This window comes from Oncorhynchus masou, chromosome 6, assembly GCF_036934945.1.
Source record: "Oncorhynchus masou masou isolate Uvic2021 chromosome 6, UVic_Omas_1.1, whole genome shotgun sequence".
Lineage (NCBI taxonomy): Eukaryota > Metazoa > Chordata > Actinopteri > Salmoniformes > Salmonidae > Oncorhynchus > Oncorhynchus masou.
In genome coordinates, this window is record NC_088217.1 from 72,486,937 (window position 1) to 72,494,807 (window position 7,871).

Consider the following 7,871-nt stretch of genomic DNA (forward strand, 5'->3'; position numbering starts at 1 on the left):
TTGTGGATGAGCTGCCCATCTTTCCACCTGTGAAGCCTGTTGTTGAGCTGCCCATCTCTCCACCAGTAAAACCCATCGTGGTTGAGCTGCCCATGTCTCCACCAGTGAATCACATCGTGGTTGAGCTGCCCATCTCTCCACCAGTGAAACCCATCATGGTTGAGCTGCCCATCTCTCCACCAGTGAAGCCCATTGTGGTTGAGCTGCCCATCTCTCCACCAGTAGAGCCCATTGTGGTTGAGCTGCCCATCTCTCTACCAGTGAAGCACGTCATGTTTGAGATGCCGATCGCTCCAGTGGAAGCTGAGTCGCTTCAGAGATTTGAGGTAGGTTACTCACTCCAAACTGTCCCTTTTATTTTGTAAATCATGGTCCTAGTTTAACTGCAATCAGAAATTCACATGTTTACATATGCTTCTTAGAAAACTTTAGCTTATTTAGTAAATATTTTCTTGACTCTTCTTTTCTTAAATCTTCTTTGTTGGTTAAGGGCTTGTGAGTATGCATTTCACGGTAAGGTCTACACTTGTTGTATTCGGCGTATGTGACGATAACAATTTGATTTGTTTATGTCCTTTCCGAATTTGCCCAACCACCTCCGAAACATATTCCACTGAAGGGTTTGACACAGCGACATAAAAAAAGAAAGACAGACATGGAAACTTCAGTTCCACAGGCCAGAACTACTCTTCCTCCTCCCTCCCTATTGGATTATTTTGCCTCACCTACAACTCAGAGATGTCAAAGGGCCCAGGATTTCTTCCCTCCACCTCCATTGGAGCCCATCGCGGTTGAGCTGCCCATCTCTCCACCAGTGAATCCCATCCTGATGGAGCTGCAAAACTCTCCACCAGTGAAGCCCATTGTGGTTGAGCTGCCCATGTCTCCACCAGTGAAGCCCATTGTGGTTGAGCTGCCCATCTCTCCAACAGTGGAGCCCATTGTGGTTGAGCTGCCCATCTCTCCACCTGTGAAGCCTGTTGTTGAGCTGCCCATCTTTCCACCAATAAAACCCATCATGGTTGAGCTGCCCATCTCTCCACCAGTGAAGCACGTCATGTTTGAGCTGCCGATCGCTCCAGTGGAAGCTGAGTCGCTTCAGAGATTTGAGGTAGGATACTCACTCCAAACTGTCCCTTTTAATTTGTAAATCATGGTCCTAGTTTAACTGCAATCAGAAATTCACACGTTTACATATGCTTCTTAGAAAACTTTAGCTTATTTAGTAAATCTTTTCTTGACTCTTCATTTCTTAAAACTTCATTGTTGGTTAAGGGCTTGTGAGTATGCATTTCACGGTAAGGTCTCCACTTGTTGTGTTCGGCGTATGTGACGATAACAATTTGATTTGTTTATGTCCTTTCCCAATTTGCCCAACCACCTCCGAAACATATTCCACTGAAGGGTTTGACACAGCGACATAAAAAAAGAAAGACAGACATGGAAACTTCAGTTCCACAGGCCAGAACTACTCTTCCTCCTCCCTCCCTATTGGATTATTTTGCCTCACCTACAACTCAGAGATGTCAAAGGGCCCAGGATTTCTTCCCTCCACCTCCATTGGAGCCCATCGCGGTTGAGCTGCCCATCTCTCCACCAGTGAATCCCATCGTGATGGAGCTGCCCAACTTTCCACCAGTGAAGCCCATTGCGGTTGAGCTGCCCATCTCTCCACCAGTGGAGCCCGTTGTGGTTGAGCTGCCCATGTCTCCACCAGTGAAATCCATCATGGTTGAGCTGCCCATCTCTCCACCTGTGAAGCCTGTGGTTGAGCTGCCCATCTCTCCACCAGTAAAACCCATCGTGGTTGAGCTGCCCATGTCTCCACCAGTGGAGCCCATCGTGGTTGAGCTGCCCATGTCTCCACCAGTGAAACCCATCATGGTTGAGCTGCCCATCCCTCCACCAGTGAAGCCCATTGCGGTTGAGCTGCCCATCTCTCCACCAGTGAAGCCCATTGTGGTTGAGCTGCCCATCTCTCCACCAGTGAAGCACGTCATGTTTGAGTTGCCGATCGCTCCAGTGGAAGCTGAGTCGCTTCAGAGATTTGAAGTAGGATACTCACTCCAAACTGTCCCTTTTAATTTGTACATCATGGTCCTAGTTTAACTGCAATCAGAAATTCATACGTTTACATATGCTTCTTAGAAAACTTTAGCTTATTTAGTAAATCTTTTCTTGATTCTTAATTTCTTAAAACTTCATTGTTGGTTAAGGGCTTGTGAGTATGCATTTCACGGTAAGGTCTCCACTTGTTGTGTTCAGCGTATGTGACGATAACAATTTGATTTGTTTATGTCCTTTCCCAATTTGCCCAACCACCTCCGAAACATATTCCACTGAAGGGTTTGACACAGCGACATAAAAAAAGAAAGACAGACATGGAAACTTCAGTTCCACATGCCAGAACTACTCTCCCTCCTCCCTCCCTATTGGATTATTTTGATCCACCTACAACTCAGAGATGTCATAGGGCCCAGGATTTCTTCCCTCCACCGCCAGTGGAGCCCATCGTGGTTGAGCTGCCCATCTCTCCACCAGTGAAGCCCATTGTGGATGAGCTGCCCATCTTTCCACCTGTGAAGCCTGTTGTTGAGCTGCCCATCTCTCCACCAGGAAAACCCATCATGGTTGAGCTGTCCATCTCTCCACCAGTGAAGCCGATTGTGGTTGAGCTGCCCATCTCTCCACCAGTGAAGCCCATTGTGGTTGAGCTGCCCATGTCTCCACCAGTGAAGCCCATTGTGGTTGAGCTGCCCATCTCTCCACCAGTGAAACCCATCATGGTTGAGTTGCCCATCTCTCCACCAGTGAAGCCCATTGCATTTGAGCTGCCCATCTCTCCACCAGTGAAGCCCATTGTGGATGAGCTGCCCATCTCTCTACCAGTGAAGCATGTCATGGTTGAGCTGCCCATCTCTCCACCTGTGAAGCCTGTTGTTGAGCTGCCCATCTCTCCACCAGTAAAACCCATCATGGTTGAGCTGCCCATCTCTCCACCAGTGAAGCACGTCATGTTTGAGCTGCCGATCGCTCCAGTGGAAGCTGAGTCGCTTCAGAGATTTCAGGTAGGATACTCACTCCAAACTGTCCCTTTTCATTTGTAAATCATGGTCCTAGTTTAACTGCAATCAGAAATTCACATGTTTACATATGCTTCTTAGAAAACTTTAGCTTATTTAGTAAATCTTTTCTTGACTCTTAATTTCTTAAAACTTCATTGTTGGTTAAGGGCTTGTGAGTATGCATTTCACGATAAGGTCTTCACTTGTTGTGTACGGCGTATGTGACGATAACAATTTGATTTGTTTGTCCTTTCCGAATTTGCCCAACAACCTCCGAAACATATTCCACTAAAGGGTTTGACACAGCGACATAAAAAAAGAAAGACAGACATGGAAACTTCAGTTCCACAGGCCAGAACTACTCTTCCTCCTCCCTTCCTTTTGGATTATTTTGCCTCACCTACAACTCAGAGATGTCAAAGGGCCCAGGATTTCCTCCCTCCACCTCCAGTGGAGCCCATCGTGGTTGAGCTGCCCATGTTTCCACCAGTGAAACCCATCATGGTTGAGCTGCCCATCTCTCCACCAGTGAAGCCCATTGTGGTTGAGCTGCCCATCTCTCCACAAGTGAAGCCCATCGTGGTTGAGCTGCCCATCTCTCCACCAGTGAAACCCATCATGGTTGAGCTGCCCATCTCTCCACCAGTGAAGCCCATTGTGGTTGAGCTGCCCATCTCTCCACCAGTGAAGCCCATCGTGGTTGAGCTGCCCATGTCTCCACCAGTGAAACCCATCATTGTTGAGCTGCCCATATCTCCACCAGTGAAGCCCGTTGTGGTTGAGCTGCCCATCTCTCCACCAGTAAATCCCATCGTGATGGAGCTGCCCAACTCTCCACCGGTGAAGCCCATTGTGGTTGAGCTGCCCATGTCTCCACCAGTGAAGCCCATCGTGGATGAGCTGCCCATCTTTCCACCTGTGAAGCATGTTGTTGTTGAGCTATCCATCTCTCCACCAGTGAAACCCATCATGGTTGAGCTGCCCATCTCTCCAACTATGAAACCCATTGTGGTGGAGCTGCCCATCTCTCCACCTGTGAACCACCAGGATCAACCTTGTCAAGGGTCCACCTGGGAAATAGAGGCTGGTTCTTCTCAGATTGTCGATGCTTCTGCCCATCTCCCCCTTCCTACGTCCTCTGATCTCCCCCAGCAGAGCCAACAGGAGCAGCCTGGAGTCCTCACAGCATTCCCTGGTCCTCTTGCAAAGTAAGTACTTTGTTTATTAATTCAGCATTGACATCTGCACATCTACACTGTCCACCAGATACATTCATGATGGGATTTTGAGTGCTATAATTACACTACCTTTACAGTGAAGTTGATTGAGATATTGGACCAATGTCATGGAGTTTCAGATTACCTGTATTACCCAGATTACCTAGATTGAGTTCAGGTCTGAAATCTAAAGACTTTTTCGTATCCACGGTGTGAAACCTCCTTCCACCCAATCTAAACAACCTGGTGTGTTTCCTCTCCTGTAGCATTGGGACTGTTGAGGAGATGATTGAGGTTGCATGGCAGAAGTGTCAGGAGTACCAATCTATGTTCTTCATGTGGTACTTTGTTACCCTTTTGTGCATACAGAGTAGGGCACAGGTACGTTTCTCCTTTGGAGGAGACAGCATGAGTTAGGATGTATGATGAGGGAGAGGATGATTATTATGGTTTGCATTTTCATAAGTGAGCAAACAGGTCTGTTTTAGGCCGTGCGTCAATTACATTGTATTTGATTTGCGTTGTTTCTGGACTAACCTTCTGTTTTTATATTGCTACATATAGCCCATCTTTCCTCCAGTGAAACCAATCGTGGTCGATCTTCCCATCTCTCCACCAGTGGAGCCCATCGTGGTCGAGAGTCCCATCTCTCCACCAGTGGAGCCCATCATGGTTGAGCTGCCCATCTCTCCACCAGTGGAGCCCATCGTGGTTCAACTGCCCATCTCTCCACCAGTGGAGCCCATTGTGGTTGAGCTGCCCATCTCTCCACCAGTGAAACCCATCATGGTTGAGCTGCCCATCTCTCCACCAGTGAAACCCATCATGGTTGAACTGCCCATCTCTCCACCAGTGGAGCCCATTGTGGTTGAACTGCCCATCTCTCCACCAGTGAAACCCATCATGGTTGAGCTGCCCATCTCTCCACCAGTGAAGCACGTCATGTTTGACCTGCCGATTGCTCCAGTGGAAGCTGAGTTACTTCAGAGATTTGAGGTAGGCTACTCACTCCAAACTGTCCCTTTCACTCCAAACTGTCCCTTTTTTGTAAATAATGGTCCTATTTTAACTGCAATCAGAAATTCACACCTTTACCTATGATTTTTTGTTGTTGTTGCTTATTAGTAAATATTTTCTTGACTCTTAATTTCTTAAAATTTCATTGTTGGTCAAGGGCTAGTGAGTATGCATTTCCCGGTAACGTCTACACTTGTGTATTCAGTGCATGTGACGAATACAATTAGATTTATTTTGATTAGCTTATGTTCTTTCCCAGGGTGCCCTACAACTGCGGAAAAATAAGCCACTGAAGGGTCTGACACGGCGACATAAAAAAAGTAAGAAAGACATGAAAACTTCAGTTCCACAGGCCAGAACTACTCCTCCTCCTCCCTCCCTATTGGATTATTTCGCTCCGCCTACAACTCAGAGATGTCAAAGGTCCCAGGATTTCTTCCCTCCACCTCCAATGGAGCCCATCGTGGTTGAGGAGCCCATCTCTCCACCAGCGAATCCCATCTTGGATGAGCTGCCCATCTTTCCACCAGTGAAGCCTGTTGTGGTTGAGCTGCCCATCTCTCCACCAGTGAAACCCATCATGGTTGAGCTGCCCATCTCTCCACCAATGAAGCACGTCATGTTTGAGCTGCCGATCGCTCCAGTGGAAGCTGAGTCGCTTCAGAGATTTGAGGTAGGCTACTCACTCCAAACTGTCCCTTTTAATTTGTAAATCATTGTCCTAGTTTAATTGCAATCAGAAATTCACATGTTTACAAATGCTTTAAAAAAAAAACTTTAGCTTATTTAGTAAATATTTTATTGACTCTTAATTTCTTAAAACTTCATTGTTGGTTAAGGGCTTGTGAGTATGCATTTCACGGTAAGGTCTCCACTTGTTGTGTTCGGCGTATGTGACGATAACAATTTGATTTGTTTATGTCCTTTCCCAATTTGCCCAACCACCTCCGAAACATATTCCACTGAAGGGTTTGACACAGCGACATAAAAAAAGAAAGACAGACATGGAAACTTCAGTTCCACAGGCCAGAACTACTCTTCCTCCTCCCTCCCTATTGGATTATTTTGCCTCACCTACAACTCAGAGATGTCAAAGGGCCCAGGATTTCTTCCCTCCACCTCCAGTGGAGCCCATTGTGGTGGAGCTGCCCATTTCTTCACCAGTGAAGCCCATCGTGTTTGATTTGCCCATCTGTTCAGTGGAAGCTGAGTCTCTTCAGAGTTTTGAGGTAGGCTACTCACTCCAAACTTTCCCTTTTTTACATGTAAATCAAAGTCCTATTTTATCTGCAATCAGCAATTCTCATGTTTATTATTTACTCCACCTCCTCGCTGCCTTTCGGATTTTTTCCCTCCACCACAGGGATGTCAAGGGGCACAGGATTTTTTCCCTCCACCAGAGGGATGTTTTTTCCCTCCACCAGGGGATGTCAAGGGGCACAGGATTTTTCCCTCCACCAGAGGGATGTCAAGGGGCACAGGATTTTTTCCCTCCACCACAGGGATGTCAAGGGGCACAGGATTTTTCCCTCCACCACAGGGATGTCAAGGGGCACAGGATTTTTTCCCTCCACCAGAGGGATGTCAAGGGGCACAGGATTTTTTCCCTCCACCAGAGGGATGTCAAGGGGCACAGGATTTTTTCCCTCCACCACAGGGATGTCAAGTGGCACAGGATTTTTTCCCTCCACCACAGGGATGTCAAGGGGCACAGGATTTTTTCCCTCCACCACAGGGATGTCAAGGGGCACAGGAGTTTTTTGATTCACCTCCACCACAGGGTTGCCAAATGGCCCAACATGGAGTTAACCCATATTCAATGAGAGCAGGTGATTATGCTTTAGCTAGCTCACATTTCACAGAGAGATAGAAAGAGAGAGAGTTCAGCTTGTCATTTACCTTATATAACGCTGATTGCCATTTGTAACAGGTGCTCCAATGAGCAAATATCCAGGTTATCCATGTACAACTACCAAAGCTGGGCCTGGAATATCAGACGCTTCCCTGGTTCACATGCTCAGACCTCTCTCACCGATGTTGGTGCCGGAAGGTAAATGCCCTTTTGAACACTAAATAATCTCTCTACTCTTGTAACAAGCCTGATTGGGCTGGTGAGCAAAATAATGTTCACCATTGACTACTCTAAATCCTAACTGGGTTCAGGCTTCAATCAAAATAAATGTTGGTAGCACATGATTTACGTTTAGTTTAACAATTGATTAAGGCTCTCCTGAATTGTGTTCAGATGATGGAGGATGGGACTCTGCTGGGGATCACATGTCCACCCCTAGGACTCCCTTCTACATGGGTTGACTCTTCCACTGGACCTTTGAAGCCCTTTAAAGGTACTACATGACTTAATCCAGCTCACCTTTTGACACAACAATCCAAAATAATATATTTCAGTACATGTAATTCCAGAGGTTGATATGCTGTAAGTGCACCTTTTCAACAGTAAAGTATCTTTGTGGTAAGGGATGTCACAAACCTTCTCTTTCTCCCATAAGCTATTTTGCCCGAAGAAAAGGACGCAGTGGAGCATAGCATTTTTCTTTTTCAAATAAACTCAAGC

General features: G+C 46.7%; 1 long non-coding RNA gene across 1 annotated transcript; it reads left to right on the forward strand.

The window, feature by feature from the left end:
- Positions 1 to 7,220: 7,220 nt before the first annotated feature.
- LOC135541194 (uncharacterized) lies at positions 7,221 to 7,871 on the forward strand. Its single transcript, XR_010455935.1, has 3 exons — positions 7,221 to 7,349; positions 7,545 to 7,644; positions 7,807 to 7,871. It is a non-coding gene; the product is annotated as an uncharacterized LOC135541194 (long non-coding RNA).